Raw genomic sequence first — 17,556 nt, forward strand, 5'->3', positions numbered from 1 at the left:
CCTGCCTAGATGCCGACCATGCAGAAGTTAGCTTGGAGGCTGGCTTTCATTTTGTGGATGTAGCCACCACTTTGTTGGTGGCTCTTACACAGAGTTGGGCTGCCATTTTTAAAGAGAAAGCAAAACACAGAATTTTCTAGTAGGTCAAAAACCTGATTGGCTCCCCTTTCCCTGCCTTGGTTCTAAATGATTTGAGAACTAAGAACAAATGGGAAGCAAGTAGAAGCCAAATGTTACCATTACTACCAGTAAAGCCAGAATGGAGGGCATGGCTTTATGTCTGTTAGGGCCCCCAGAATTGGGCACACTTCTCTGTCACCACCCACCAACATTTAGAAAGGCCCTCATTTGGAGTAGTACTAGACATCACCTGCTCCCCAAGGGCAGCTCACTCCCTAGAGGAGAGAAGGGGTTGTTGAGGTAGGCACATAGTAACCAGCAGAGTGGGGAAACACTCTCCTCGAGTACCTGGCTGCACCAAGCGGTTTTTCTGATTCATTCAGGAGCTGACTTAGGACTCAGCAGGCAGAAGCTCTCTCCACTCTTCCCCTCCCCAGTACCTTGTTGCTCTACTATGAGCTTTGAAATCGACTGGCTTTTCTGGACTCTGTGGTGAGGAAGGAAGCTGGGGTTCTAGTTTCCTTGAAAAGGCATCTAAAAATCTTTCTGAGGTTGAGTCTATTTAATTTAGTGGCCTGCTCTTGGGTCTACTGGAAGAATTTTGGATTCTGGATACTGTGGGCTGGCAATACCCTGTACTCAGGATTAGCTATGTGATTCACAGGGTCCAGAGAAAAAGAAAAATGTAGGTTTAAAAATTCTTAAGAATTTCAAGACAGTGACAACAGAACATTGATTCACATTTGGGACCCTATCCGGGCAGGGCTGTGTGCAGCTGCGCAGCTCTCATACCCATGAAGCCAGCCCCCTGTGCTGTGGATATTATTTATGGTTTCTGGTCAATTTTCTTCTCTGCCTGTTCTCCAGTTGGGAATTTCTCTCAATCTCTCTTAATCTCTCTCTGTCTCTGTGTCTCTATCTCTGTCTCTGTCTCTGTCTCTCTCTCTTTCTCTCTCTCTCTCTCTCCTACATACACACACAAACACACCTTAAAGGTAATTTATGTATAACCTGTATAAGAGAAATTGTACTTATCAAAAGTACACAGCTTGATTGATTTTCACAAAATTAACATTCATGTAACCAGCCTCCAGATCAACCAGCAACATTACCAACATCTCAAAAGCATCTTTGCGTTTCTTTCTAACCATTACCTTATTTCTTTTGTGATTGGCTTCTGTCATTCAATTATCCTTGTGAGATTTATCCATGTTGTTACATGCAGCTGAATCATTCATTTACACTGCTATCTTTGAAGTAATTATATTTATTCATTTTGGTTATTTATTCCTTCTATAGTTAATGAACATTTGGCTTATTGCTAGTATTTGGCTATTACAATTAATGCAACTGTGAACATTCCAGAGTATCTCTCCTGCTGCATATGTGCACTTGTTTTGTTGAAATTGCTGGCTTATGAAGTAAGCTTATGCTAAATTGTAGTAGTTACTGGTGTTTTCCCAAAATTATTGAACAATTTACACTCCTACTAGCATAACATGAGAGTTTCATTTACTTAATACTCTTGCCAACATTGGTTTTGACTTTTTTTAAAACTCTTTTTTTTTAAAAAAAAATTATTTTGGCCATTCTAGTTGGAGAATTATATAAAAATTGATTTACTTACCCATCGCCTAATTTCAGAAAGGATCAAAAGATTCTAATACTTATACATAAAATATGCCTATCTCAGCTTCTCTCCGCAGAGTGGCTTTACTCCCTTGTCATGTTTTTTCTTCACATGGTTGCAAATAGAGCCATGGCAAATTCTACTGATGTTAAAATTTTGGAAAGAGAACCCTTCAGACTAGAAGAGCCAAGCAAAACCTTGTGGAAGCAATAAGATTTGACTTAGATTTTGAAGCACTTGGAAAAGGTGAGGAAGTGGGTTAAGGTATTCTCATGTGGAATAAGGTGGACAGAGCGGGTAATGTCAAAGCTGTTCTGGCTGTACTGGCAGATTAGCCTAGGGAGCGATGGTTGTTGTGGCTGAGGGGCAGCGGGGCCAGAGCATGTAGGTTCCCTGTGGCTGAGAAGCTTGGCAGCCACTCCTAGTCCGCACATGTCTCATCTAGGAAAATTAATTTGGCCAAGGTCCATTCAAGGGAACCAAAGGGGAAAGCGTGAAGGCCGAACAGGACAGGAGGAGTAGATAATGGAGGGTTGGATTAGGGTTCTAGGCGGTATCAGAACACCAAAAAGGTATTAGACTTATTTGGAAGGAAAAATTGATGGTCCTTGACCATCCTCCTTGTTCTCATATTATTATCATGCGCCACAATTGGGATGACGATTAGACTGCTCTTGGAGGGGCACTGTGCTATATCATTGTTTGGGTCCTTCCCTCCCTGCCTCCAGTGCCTAACACAAATATGAAAACATCCATATTAGACACTTCTCATGAAATCATCATCTGACTAACAAAGTTGTGATAGTGCCTATTGGGCCTAAATATAGAAGAGTGTTACATGATAAAAATATTTTGGTGACTTTCAGCCAATTTCGTGATTTTTTGTGACAGAAAGGTTTATTTTATTCATTCATTCATTCATTCATTCATTCATTCATTCATTCATTTTTGTAAGGATATGGAGCTTAATTTGACAGTTTGGAGCCTCAAAATAAATGGAATATATTTGCACATTTGCACCTGTGGTATGATATAGGCTATCTTGTATCACTCTGTTTCTCCATGGTGCAAGAGATGTCTTCTTGTCCAGGTCTGTTTGAAAAGCTGTAAGTTACTACATCGATTTCATTTTCATTTTAACGAAGTTTATCATCTCTCTATAGAGATGCAGTTCTTTTAAATTTTCAAAAATATTTCATTCTGCCATGTTGCCAAATGCCTATTTTAGGAGGCAGAAATACGTGACTAACTCTCTTTTGTGTCTAGAAGGTATGAAGATGTAAGTAGAACCAATTTTCAATGGTTTGTGCTGAAAGGAGGTGGTGGTGATAGCTGAATGATCAGGGGTCTGCAATCCTTGCTGAGATGTGTCATTCTGTTCCTTGCCAAATACAGTTGTTGATGTGTGCCTGTGCACGTGGGCGAGTGTTTGTGAAAGTAGTTTGCTGAAAGAGGGCTCCAACTGGTCAGCGAATAGGAAGGGTTGTACCTATCTAGAGTAATGGTTTCATGCCATTTTCCCCCCAGAGTTCTCCATGAGCCTCAACACAAACTACCCATCCTCACCCATCTTCAGTTTCTAATGGTCTACTATGAGATGAAATCTTTCAGACATTCTCCATGAGACATTTAGACTTGAATCACTCGACTTTGAAGAATTAGACAGAAGAAGAAAAAAAAGAGCATTACCAGTTCTTGTTTAGGCCAAGTTCAATTATCTTGCTTATCTAAAATAAGAGCCAAAAATATGAAGTGGTTTTGATTGGACATAAATATTTCTTCACATTTGAATGGGCTCCAAGGGCCTGTCCCAGCACTTGTGCCAGAATATCTGCATGTTCTGGAGGAAAACAAGGTCGTCTGTGTGTGCTATGGCTTTGTTTTGGCCAGAGACATGCAATGGTGTCATCGTTCCCACCCTACTAGCTGTAGCCATCCAACTGCCTCCTGCTGCTCTGAGAGGATGGTGAGTGTCAAGCCCTGGAATTAAGTCACTGTGGGAAGCAGTGACTTTAGCAGCGCAGGCCACTCTGTTTGGACATCTTAACTCTGGGAAGCTGGCCTTTGCTCAGGCAACATTCATGCTTTGGGAGAGAAAAAATGATCATAGCTAATATTTATTAAGAACTTATTATGCACCAGGCACCATTCTACGCATAGTACTTATATCAACTCTTATAATCTTCATAGCACTTGCGGTGGGTATTGTTATTGTTCGAATTTCACAGGTAAGAAAATAGAAGTGTGGAGAGGCTTAATAACTTGTTAACTTCACTCTGCGACAACATGTGTGATAGTCAAAAGATACAACAATTAGAATGTACCAGGCACTGACCAACTAAAGGCAAAGCTGTGACTACTCAAACAGATGCTACCTGTACACAAAGCTGATCTGGCTATACGAGTACCACAGGCTGAGCATCACCCTAGGTAGGGATTCAAATTCAGGCACTCTGGTTGCAGGCTCCAAATTCCTGCCATTCCTCTGTATTGTCTCTTTGCTTTCATGGTGACTGGCACAGAGTAGACGCTCAGTAAGCAGCGTGCTAAATCAAAGTGCTCTGTTGTATAACTGCTTGTTTGTGTGGGGGTGAGTTCCTATATTTTCATTTTCTACTTCTCCTCTTGGTATCTAGGACAATGCTCAGAGCGTGATGTGCTCTTGTGGCATTGTTCATAAGTAGTCTTCTAGTCTCTGTTCCAAGATACCCCTTCTTTCTCCCTCTCCTTTCAAGATCCAGTGCTCACTCATGTACTCCCTGCAACGCTTGAACCACCATTACTCCGCATGTCAATATATCCAACAGTTCTTTTGCTCTCTCTCAATTTGTTCTGTGCCATGTGATTGGCCTCCCTGAAGGCACTGAGAATTTGTGATTCTCAAGAGGTGGCCCATGACCAACTCTAGTAGGCTTCTCAAGTTCACAACCATCTTTTGGGAAGAGAAATAGAATTTCAAGAGTAGAATTTCTCCACAGATAAAAAACTGAACAGAGTTTCTGATTCAGTAGGTCTGGCGTGGTGCCTAAGAATTTGTATTTCTTTCAAATTTCAAGGTGCTGCTGCTGGTCTGGGTACCATACCTTGAGACCACTGCACTACATTATTCCTCTAGAGCCTGCTTTCCTCTGCTTGAGGGGAAAACTCTTACAGATGAATTTCACCTGGGAGATTGGAAAAACGCCTGGCCCGTGTCCCAGCACCTGTTTTAATCCTCTCTCAGCAGCCTTGGTTGCATCCCAATTCTGTGCGCTCATGTGAAAAGTTAGGTCTCAACACCTGGATATGCTGGCATGAAACCAAGGGCTGTTCAAAGTGTGGTGTGGTGGTGTTCCCTCACTAGGGAACTGTCATCCACCAACTCCACATTGTCCCATTGGGATCCTGATGTTCGAAAGGCACAAAAAGGCCCCTATTTAAAATTTTCTCACTCACCGCACCGCCAAGCTACCAAGCTTTCTTCCTTAGTTAGTTCATGTTACCTCCTCTCTGAAGTCTTCTCCATCCTCTCCAGGTAAATTACATTTTTCATCCTTGCGACTGTGTGCATATCTTTGTGGCAAGTAGAGGGTGTATCTTTCTACATTGTTTATCCTTAAGAAAGTGCAGGACACATTGTTGGCACTTTCTGAATGTTTGATAAATGAAAACAAAAGCAATGATTAGGAACAAAACGGCACAACAGAGGTAGCATGGTCTTCTTTCAGAGTCATCAGGCCTGAATGCAGGTGCCAATTTTGCCATTTGTAACCTATAGGAATTATTTAACCTAACTCATTCTCAGTTTTTAAATCTGCAAATTGGGTACAATAGTATCTTCTTCATAGGCCTGTTGTGGTATTAAGTAAGGTAGTACATATAAAGCTCCTATGACCACACCTGGCATATAATAGGTGATCAGGTAATGGTATTTATTAGTGGAAGAACCATGTGCTGGACAGATAAGGAGTGAGCAGGCAGAGGGTAAGCACAGACAGAGGAGTTTTGAGACCCTTATCTTTCAGGATTTTACCCAATGTCATCTCTCAGCATGAGAAATTGAAGTGAGATAAAGCAAGAGACTCTAGAGGGGACAGAGCCAAGGGCAGTAGAGAGGGCGGTCTCAGCAGCCACTTCTCTGCTTATCTGATCTTTGTTTCCATTTGCGTTTGTTTTTTTGTGGTGTTAATTCACCCTCTACCCACTTTCACCCTTTCTATCTATCCATCTGCAATCTGACTCCAGCAATGTGTAGTCAATGACAGTAAAACCTGAATAGGCCTGTGCTGGGAACCATGACATCGGGAAGCTGTGTTTAACAGGTGTCAGGAAATGACATTGTTTATTATATTCCCATGATATGTCAGGGCTATTAAAAAACACTTGTGTTCAATCTTCTTCTAAGCTTTGGTTGGCTTTTGTATTAGCTAACCTTCCTTTGGGGCTGTGGAAAGATACACCACATGAAGCAGTGGACATTATAAATTCCAGTTCATAGTATCACATCCAATTCTCTTTCCCATCCAAGCATCTGGAAGTCAGGTTCCTTGCAACTGGGCAGGGTTTGGTGCCTAGTTCTGGGTTGTTTGTGAGCAGAGGCAATGGAAAACCCACACATCTCTCTCTCTCTCTGTCTTTCCTAGGGCCTATGATCTTGCAGAAGGCTTTATTTTAGGGGCTTACCTGAAAAGATTAAGGCAACCTAGACCACTGAGCGGCAACGTGAGGAAAGCTGCCTTAAAGAAGAATTTGCATCATCCCAAATTTTTTGTTGCATTAAGCCACTGAAGTTTGGGAGCTGTTTGTGACTGTAAGAACCTTGCTCATCTGGATACAAAAATCAGTGAATACAAAAAACACTGCAAGTCTTTTCATACTTTTTCATCATTATTTGTTTATACATAGCACTCCAATTGCACCTTTAGTATAGTAGCCCAGGTACCTCAGTTTATAATTTTCTCTGTAATGAGCCTCCACCTGGCCCATTTTGGAGGAATCAAATTGTCAAAACTCTTCAAAATGAGATCTGATGCCAGCCTGGTCAGACCAAAACTATCCCCACCCTGTCAAAAAACATTCATACTGAACTCAAGGTGGGGAAAAAGGACCAAAAGCTCTGTGAACGGAATAGAATCTCCAGATGGACCGCTTATTGATAACTCTAGAGATACACATGAGCGAATATTAACTACTTTGATAAGAAATCATTGTCCATTTTTATTGTTCCTAGATTGAGTGGTCCCAAGTGGGTGGCAGCATAGTGCAAGCTCAGTTGGGATCAGTACTGCATTTGAATCTAATTATATGCCCTGGGTCGCCGTCACACAACTTCAGGAGACACTGTTTCTGCTTTGTTTTATGGAAATGGGGCCTTCTGTGCTCAAGGAATATAATATGGATTGTACAGCGTGGCAGGCATGGATGGTGTCCTATCTGTACCTGTTTCCTCGTTGTGAAATGAAGCTATTGCATGCTTCCCAGGCCTTTGGAAAAGGTACAATGCTTTGTACTTTTCTGTATAGTTTTTCTTTTTTTATTGTGGGCAAATATAATTTCTAAAAGCCCTCACAAATGATATAGACTTCTGTAGAAGCCAGAATCAGACACATGGCTGAAATCAAAATTCTGACTTATGAAAAGAAACACCGTGTAAAACTCTCAGGGGTTGGCAAACTACCTCTCTGGGAGCAGATCTGGCCTCCTGCTTGTTTTTGTAAATAAAGTTTCTTTAAAGCACAGTCAAGCTCATTCATCTTACATAATGCTTATGGCTGTTTTCACAGTACAATAGCAAAGTTGAGTAGTTGTGACAGGGACATATGGCAGGCTAAGCCTAACATTTATATGATTTGATCCTTTACAACAAAATCTAGAATAGTGGTTCTCAAACTTGAGCTTGCATTTTAGAATCACCTGGTGGACTTATTAAAATAGAGATTTCTGGGCCCTACCTCAGAGTTTCTAATTTATTAGGTGTGGGGTGGGGCCCATGGATCTGTATTTCTGTGAAGTTTCGCTCAGTTGGAGCTGATGTTGTTGGTCTAGGGACCACATCTTGAGAACCACAGGACTAGGGATTATAACTGGCAACGTGTACTGATGAGACAAATTCTAATGGGCAGAATGGGCACCATCTGTGCTTGAGGTTGTTCTCTAACTTCCAGAACCTGGTGGAGGAAAAAGGGGCTTCAGGTGCCTCTTTTTCTATGACCCTTTGACTTGGTTAAACAATAAAATGAGTGGATATCCCAGGGCTACACAGAGAGTCCTACTGCTATAGGAACTGAGTTAACACTGTGCACATATATGGGGAACTCCGTGAATGAGGTTGGCTACAAAACAAGCCCTCAACTTGTGGGGGAATCCTGTAAATCCATGGTGCCTGAGGTAAAATGCTCCATAAGTACAGTCAGCAGGTGCCAACTTGTAGCTAGGTAATTACTGAATTCCAGATGAATACACCATAATTCACGTGGCGTCATTTCTTTCCGACGAATGTCAGCTATTGAGCTCTGGGAATTAGTCTTTCAGAGATGAAGCCAAGCAATGATAATCAGGCTTTATTTTATTTCATTTTTTCACTTACCCATCCTTGCCCCTATATTTCCTTTGGGACATCAATTAATTGGTGTAGGGATTGTTACAGAAGTAGCCACTTGGCATAAAAGGAAAAGGCGGTAGGTGGAAGAGTCAGACCAGGAGTAGGGAATGGAATGGAAGTTGCCCACAAGAGTTCTTGTTTGAAAATTCAGACTTAAAGGAAGAAAACTGAAGTCCTCTTACCTGTGAGGCTTTACAACATGCATTTCATGAGGGAGATCCTGCTTTTGTTGCTTGTTCTTGAAAGTTCTCTTCACACAGTCTAAGAGGATGACATGAGAGGTGAGGTTTCAGGTTTCTTCTATCCCATACTTGCATTCTTTGGGAGGAAGCTCCTTTAGAGACAGCCGAGAAAGGCTGGGATCCAGCGAGAACTGCCTTTCTTCCCCCTACTGCAGATGCTGCCCTTCCCTTCCTCCCTCCAGTGGGGGACCCTCAAGACAGAGAAAACACAACTGTTGTGATATTGCCATGGGGGAATCTCCAGTGCAGCACACTCCTGACGGACAATGGCCTGATCACACTGGTTACCCGTGAAACGTGATAGCAGTTAGGAGCCTGCTAACCAATCGTCCAAGGACTCAGACGAATAAGGAATGAGGTTTTGAAAGCAAAGCTTCTGAGCACTTTATTTTAAAGCCCAGCCAAGGTCGCTTCTTGCTTTGGGGCTTGTTTCTTCCCATGTGGCCTGGGAGGTGAAGACCTATGAGAAGGGGAGACAGCAGACTAACTAGCAAGGCCAACTTAGATGCCTGGACATTACAGGGTCCCTGCGTCCTGCCTTGTCTCCCTGGAGGACTGACTCTTGATGCTGTAGATTGAGTTTCAGGAGCATTTCCCCGTCTTCTCTGAGAAAGCTTTCCTGACCTCCCCATTAGGGCTGGTGTCTTTCCTCTTTGAGCTTTCAGAACACATCTCAATTCCAGCATTTTTAACATTGCTTGAATTAGCTGTTTACATGTCCGTTTTTGCCTGCGAACCATATGCCTTTTCGTTTTACTTATTTAAGAACACTAAACATGTCTTAACTCTTCTGAGTGCTTAACTTCTTTTATCCTTGTTTCTTGTTATTGTTTTTTTTTTTCAGCTGTGAGATATAGTCAACATATAACATTCTGTAAGTTTAAGTGTACGACATGATGATTTGATATACCATATATTGCAAAATAATTACCAAAATAAGGTTACTTAAAATCTCCATAACCTCACATAATTACCTTTTTTCTGTGCTGAGAATTTTTAAGATTTTTCTCTTAGCAACCTTTATATATACCATACAGCATATATAGTCACCATGCTGCGTGTTTGGATCCCCAAACTTACTCAATTGCTAACAGAAAGTTTGTGCCCTTTGACAAACATCTTCCCATTTTTCCCGCCCCCCAGCCCTTATCAACCACCAATCTATATTTCTATGAGTTTGGATTTCTTAGATTCCTTCTAAATGAGGTCATTCAGAATTTGTCTTTCTCTGTCACTTATTTCACCCGGCATAATTCCCTCAAGGTGCATCCATGTTGTTGCAAAAAGCAGGAAAGCAGGTTTCCTTCTTTCTCATAGTCGAATATTCCATTGTGTGTGTGTGCGTGTGTGTGTGTGTGTGTGTGTACCACATCTTCATTACCTATTTATCTGTTGTCAGTCACTTTGTCTCTATGTTTCAGTTATTGTGAATAATGCTGCAGTGAATATGGGGTACAGATATCTCTTTGAATCAGTGGTTTCAATTCCTTCGAATATATAACCAGAAGTAGAATTGATTCGGCAATTCTACTGAATCATATGGTAGTTCTATTTTTAATTTTTTGAGTAACTGTTTTTGGCTTTATAATATAGTTTGAAATCAAAGAGTGTGATGCCTCCAGCTTTATTCTCCTTTCTCAAGATTGCTTTGGATGTTTGAAATCTTTTGTGGTTCCGTACAAATTTTTGAATCGTTTGTTATATTTCTGTGAAAAATGCTGTTGGAATTTTGATATGGATTGCATCAAATCTGTAGATTTCTTTGGGTAGTATGGATATTTAACAATATTAATTCTTCTAATCTATGAGCATGGAATATCTTTTCATTTATTCGTATCTTCTTTAATTTCTTTCATCAATGTCTTATAGTTTTCAATGTACAGGTCTTTAACCGCCTTGGTTAAATTTGTTCTTAGATATTTTATTATTTTTGATGCAGTTGTAAGTGGGATTTGCTTTTATTAATTTCTTTTATAGTTTTTTTTTTGGTGTATAGAAACACAGATTTTTATATATTGATTTTGTATCCTGCAACTTTACTGAATTTTTTTATTAGTCCTAATAATTTTTTGGCGAAGTCTTTAGGGGTTTCTATATATAAAATCATATTATCCACAAATACTGACAGTTTTATGTCTTCCTTTACAATTTAGATGACTTTATTTATTTTTCTTGCCTAACTTCTCTGGCTAGGACTTCTAGTACTATGTTAAATAAAAGTGGTGAGAGTAGTAATCTTTGTCGTTTTTCTGATCTTAGAAAAAAACTTTCAGCTTTTCACCATTGAGTATAACTATGGGTTTGTCATATGTGGGCTTGATTATAATAAAATTTTATTCATTGCATTCTTCAGATCTAGAATTTGTTTAGTTCTGTTTTATGATTTCTATCTCATTATTACAGTTCTCATTTTGTCCATATATTGTTCTCCTGATTTTGTTAAATTGTCTTTCTGTTTTTGTTTGTTTTTATAGCTTATTTAGTTTCCTTAAAACAACTATTTTGAATTCTTAATCAGGCAAATTACAGATCTCTATTCCTTTGGAGTTAGTACTGAAAAATTATTGTTTCTTTGGTGGTCTAATTTTGTCCTTGATTTTTCGTGTTCCTTGAAGTTTTGCATTGTTCTCTTTGCATTTGAAAAAGGAGTCACTTCTTCTAGTTTTACTGACTGGCTTAAGGAGAGAAACATCTTCCTTCAGCTCTGTTATGGATTCTGAGGCTTTATATGATATGCTTTCTCCAAACTCCTTGGTCCCTCTTGAGGGGTAATTCTTAAGATTGTATGTCTGCAAAGCCAGATTAGGTATTGATAGGCTCCCTTTGTTTCTTTTCCCTAGGAAGATGCTAAAATATCAGGTTCATGTGCTTTCTCTCAGTCCTACAGAGTCAGGATTATTCTTGCCACCATCCAGGGCATGTGCAGGGAGCAAGCCTTGTGGTAGGGGGTTTGTGGGTGAGGTATGCAAAGTGTTGGGAAGTACCCATGGGCCAATTGGGCACATTCACAGATGAGGTGTCCCCAGTGGCTCATGGGCAGACCTTTCAATGGAATCTCTGATATTGTTAGTAGGATCTGTGTCTATTTGATAGTTTTCTTTTCTGAGTCCTGGTTACTGTTCTCCCAAATGCCCACCAAGCCCCAGTCATACAGTTTATCATTCAATATTCTGAGTGGGATGAGGGACAAATACATCTTTTTGACAGTGACCCACACAGCTGAAAAGCTGGGTGACATGCTCTCACTTTTCCCCATAGAAGGATTCACAGGCTGAGAAGGTCACCCTTGCCACTGAGCTATGCCACCTTTCGGGGGGAGGGTAACACAGGTAAAGTGAAACTGTTTCTCTTATCCTTTTCAATGTGCTGGACCTTTCTACTAGTATTCCAGACTTCCATAAAGATCCTCTTATCTGTGGATAATTGTCAAAATCAGTGTTCTTTGTGAGGAAGGCCGTAGAAAACTTTATTTTGTCATATTGATGCTGTTACTCTCCTCATTTAATCTTCATAATGACACTGTGAGGTAGGTGTTAATATTGTGCCCATTTTGCAGATGAGAAAATTGAGTCACAGAAAGGTTTTGCAAAGGCCCATGACCACAGATCTCATAAGTGGACAAGCTAGTTCATGAAGGCAGTCTGGCTCCAGATGCTTAATCACCATGCCACACCATTACCCATTAGGGGTACCCTTTATGTTTTACTCATCTTTTAGTTCTAGTTTCTAATGCCAGGCTTGGCATAAGGCAAAACTTCGTCAAACGTCTCCAAAAGAAAATATATAGTGTTTATTTGTTAGGAAGGCAGAGGAATGAATAATTTTTTGGAGTCAGGACATATATATTCCATTTAACGAAATATACATTTTTATGTTATTTTTTCTCTGAACTTATTGACCTAACAAAAAGATGAATGTATGCATGTATGTATAAAAAATCTTTTGTAGCTTACTATTACATATTTTCCCCAATGTGCTCATGTATAGTTTCACTCAAAAAAAGGGAGTAGAAACTGTTCTATACATTCTTAAGCAATGAGAATTGGCGCCCTATAATGCAAACTCTCTATGCCAATGAGCCCTCCACATTCACTCTCTTAAGTTGAGTTTATTCCACAAAGAAGGTTGTTAATTCCTCTGTAGCTTCTCTTTCTGCCATTTATTTTGTGTTCTAATAAAGCATTTTAATCCGCAGTTTAGACATAGTTTACTGTGCCCCAAAGAAACACAGGCGAAGGATCAAGTTGGATCTTAAAAGACGTGCAACACTGTTCTCTAGACCTAGCAATGGCAATCACTATGACAGCCCTGAAGCATCATATTCTATAAGCAGCTCTTTATAAAGGAAAAAGGAGAGGGCCTTTTCAACCACCTCTTAAAACAAAGAAAAGGACCATAAACAACAATATCTGTAGCCAAACCCAGTTGGTTTGACAGATTCGAATACTGTAGCAACCCACACAGTGTAACAGGGTCAGGGAGGGAGACGTTGTTGACCAGTAAGCTGTGTTTGGATTCCCCAGCACTCCAAGGACTCCACAGGCCTGGCATCCACCTTCCCAGTTTGTCTTCACTGTGGATAAACCTGACCTTTATTGGAAGTATGTGCCACTGAGCCCATATTGAGAAAAGAACTCCCGAGGAACGAAAAAGCAAGTGCTAGAGTATAAAGTCACTGGGAACAGCTTCACTCTTTCTGGGGATCATCTTTAGTGCATTGGCAGAGTCTAAGCTGAGCCCCCATGATTTTCTATCAAAATGACAGCCAACTCTTTTTCTTCCTATGTGGCCGCATTTGCCATGTCGGGGCTGTGTAGTTCCCAGATAAATACATAACTTTCTGAATTTCATTTTCTTTTATTAGTGTGCATTTAATAATACATAAGTTTTATAAATCTGTTTATTATTTGTATTATAGTTTAAATCATCAAGTAAACCCATAGTTCTTATACAGTTGATTCTTGAACAACAAGGCACTGACCCCTCATGCAATTGAAAATTCATGTATAACTTTGACTCCCCCAAAACTTGGTTCCAGGGTGCCCTGTGTATCCCAAAGTCCATGGATGGCCAAGTTCTTTGTATAAAGTGACATAGATCAATGCAAACAGTTGGCTTTCTTTATCCGTGGACTCTCAATCGCAGATCATAAATAGTACAGGTACTTACTGAAAAAAAATTGGTGTAATAAGTGGACTTTAGCAGTTCAAACCTGCGATGTTCAAGGGTCTACTGTAATAAGTTGGGATTTCAGAAACACATTTTCACTGGGACTATCATATAATGTCTCCTTACTGCACAGATTTAGACCTCCAGATTTTATTGTGCATTTACAACATTAAATGCTATGTGGTACAGTGTTAATGGTATAATGTTAAATGCTATGTGCCCCGTATTGTGCCAAGCTTTTTACATATTTCATCTCAATCAATCATTAAGATTCAGACTTAGGAACTGCGAGGTCGAAATCGCAACCAGGAAATAAAATTTAGGCATTAGCCAAACAACTCATGAACTCTTCTGGGTAGGTTTAGAATTGGTAAGCAAAAACTGAGTCCCTACTTAGTGCTAAACACTCTTACTGAGTACCTGCAATAGAGAATATGAGAAAAACAATTTCCTGCGTCCAGTACTGACTGGGCAGTTAGTCAACAATAACCATCTTTAACCACTTAGGACTTACATTCAGCTGCAAATATCAGATATTTAAAAATAGTGGCTTATTCTAATGAAGGGTTTTATTTTTATCACATAATGTGAAGTCTGGATATAATAATAGCAGGACTGGAAGGGGAGCTCCATAACATCATCAGAGACCCATGCTCCCACTCTCTTTATGCTCCATCATCCTTAGTGCATTCTTGCCTCATGGCCACAAAATGGCTGCCATCTTCTAGCCATCCCACTTGCAATTCTGTCAGAAGAGAATGGGCAAGGGGTGAAAAGAACATGTCGACTGAGTCAACTTCCTTTTAATGGTGCTTTCCAGCATTCTCACCTATTAACTTCCTTTTGTTTCTCATTGGTCAAATTTGTGTCACATATTCACCCCTAAAAGCAAAGGTGACTGACAAAATTAGTTGTGTTTTTGGGAGAGGGATATTTACCATCATGACTAAAGGGACATGAGTCTGCACTGATCTTTGAACTTGGTATATTGTTTCCAGGTTGTATTGTTTCCAGGTTATATAGTCACACTGGCAACTCTTGGAGTGGGGGTAGACCTGGAGAAGGAGGAGGAAGGGTCGTAGCTGCCTACACAATGTGGATCAATGAATGCTTAAAAGGCTCAGAGGTCAAGTTATCTAGCCAGATAGTGGCAAGAGCTGGAAACCGTGTCTTTGGGCCCCTCATGACTCTTACCATACATCATCTGGGAGCTCAAACTCCTATATATAGCCAGCTCACTGAGCATCTAAGTGGATGGCTCCAGGACCACTAAAGGTTCTTTCTAGAACCATATGATCTCCAAGAGGCCAGTAAGACATTTATGCCCCTAAGATATGATGCAAGAATAAAAAATGTCCATGGGTGCTTTTTACTTCCCATCCTCTGGATAAATTCAAAATAGATCATTCTAGGAACCACTGAGCCATTATCTATCTTTACTATAATCATAGATTTGGATTGGAATATAGGTGGGATGAAGGCCCCTTATAGTGTAAAGATATAATTTTAGGGTAGAAAAAGAAAATGATCTACGTGTATAGGGATAAAACTTACCTTTTGAGGTGGTGCAAACATCATAATAACCAGATTTTAGATAGAATATAATAAAATCACAAATGACAGTCATAGAAATAAAAACTTATTCCACTTTGAGGCCAACTTCATCTAGGAGCTCTACACTCATTAACACGTTTAATCCATGTAACAAACCTCACCCTTTTACTACTCAGGACACTAAAGTTTAATGGGTGAGCAACTTGCCCTAGGATGTACAGGGTGGCTGACCAGAGTTTGAGTTAACTCCTAATTTTAATCCTCTTAACAAACTACTAACCTCTTCAGTGTAAATAGGAAGAAGTTGGGATTGGGGAGAATTCAAATGATCTGGTGAAATAAACTCTTCTTCAATGGAACTCGTATCGGAAATCTGCCTATCTGCCATGTTTGCAGTTTTCCAGAAGGTGGCACCAGATAGCCTAGAATCAGTTTCTGAAAGTGCTATACTGGATTAAAGTGAACCCAGTGATAGCATGTCAGAGGGAAGGAATCTCAGTAGAGATGGGGCACACCACCAGCGTTAAAGCATTCTTCATTACTTCAGGGACCTCTGGGGATGGTTCTGAGGTGGCTGAGACATGCAGCTCTCCAAGAAGCAAGTTGGTTCATGACATGAGAGAGAAGGGAACAGACATTTTACAGGTGAGGCTGGCTTCTGAAAAGGGAGAGGCTGGCTGCTGAGAAGTTGGAAAGAAACAACAAAACAATTGACTTCATTCTATCAGAATGTGGACTCCTTCGTGAAATCTCTCCAGTGATCTCATCAAGATGCTATCCAAATATTTAGTCTATACAGAGGAGTAGAGTGTCTAGGGCCTACAGAAGCCATAGGACAAGGAACAGCTATCACCTCCAAGTGATACTTGCTCTTCTTGAAGCAAAACTGGGAAAAAATAATAAAACCAAGAAAAAAGCACCCGACACTAAAACAATCTTTTTTTTTTTTGGTCAAGTTACATTGAGGTTTGTCCTCTAAAATTGCAGTTAGCAAAAATGTAGGTGGTGTCTCACTGGTAGTCCTTCCTGTCACCAAACTGAGAGCAGCCAGCCATAGGCAGACAAGACAGGGCTTGTGTTACCATGAATTCTGGGCTTCCCCAAGCTGTTAGGTGATGTCAACCACCTGCCTTTATTTCTGGATCCTTTTCAGGTTCAATTTCCACACTCAAAAATCAGTGCTTTCACCTGGGTCCTTGAGTCACTAGGGATTTACCCAGAGGCCCACAGCTAAGTCTCCCTCCCTTGAGCATTTCTATTTCTCCCTATTGAATATATTTTAATTTAGCATAGGTGCAAGATGTTTTTTTTGGATGTGTTTATAACTGTTATCAAAATGATAAAGCTGGAAGCCAAATGGAGACTTAGAGGTCATTAAAGCAGTCCACTTCGGAAACAGACCATTTTATAGTGTCCCTGTTAAGCTTTAGTTGTCTACCCTCACAAGCCTCAGTGTGTGTATATGCACGTCTGAAGCTCAGAGCTATATATTCCCTGTGCCCTTGCTACTTACAGTGTGTTCCATGAAACAGCAGCATGAACATTACCAGGGAGCTTGTTAGATGTGCACTATTTGGGTCCTCAACCCAGAAATACTGCATCAGAATCTGCATGTTAACAAGATCTCCAGGATTTGTATTCTTTAGAGTCTGAGAAATGCAGCCCTGTGAGACCCTTTTTAAAGGTGGCAGTCCAAAAGGGAGAGGAGAACCACATCCCTCAGGGCAGGCCCTGCCTCCCAGGCCGGGTACATTATTATTAATCATCAAGAACTTTGTTTCCCATCCTATTGTCCCATTTGAAGAGAGACAAGGGACCAGTTGGTGGGCTTTAGCACATTTCATAGATAATAACAGGCAGGGGCTACATAACTGTGACATTTCAGGGTAAGAGGTATGAATTAGCGGCATAGAGAAAAAGATAGCTCTTCTGATGAGCAAGTCATGATTGCAGAGTGTCCTGGAGGAAGCAGGGCAGGAAAGGGCAAGAAAACAATGGGATGTCAGCACAGACCAATTAACTTAGGCAGCCAAAGACCACCCGGAAACATAAGACATTTGCTTAAGTGAGAGTAGGGTGGGCAGTTTGAGCTGGGAACATCCAGCCTTTTCAGGCAAAATCTAGGGATATCAGGGATTTCCCATGGCCAGGGGGCTCCAGGTGTTTCCTCTGACTATGCCCAGGGCTGTTCCCAGGGACTTTGTGCTAAGTCAGACAATTTGGCTGACTGGGTTCGGTGGCTGATGGAGACTGCATGCAAG

The sequence above is a fragment of the Rousettus aegyptiacus genome, unplaced genomic scaffold, assembly GCF_014176215.1.
Source record: "Rousettus aegyptiacus isolate mRouAeg1 unplaced genomic scaffold, mRouAeg1.p scaffold_m13_p_2, whole genome shotgun sequence".
Lineage (NCBI taxonomy): Eukaryota > Metazoa > Chordata > Mammalia > Chiroptera > Pteropodidae > Rousettus > Rousettus aegyptiacus.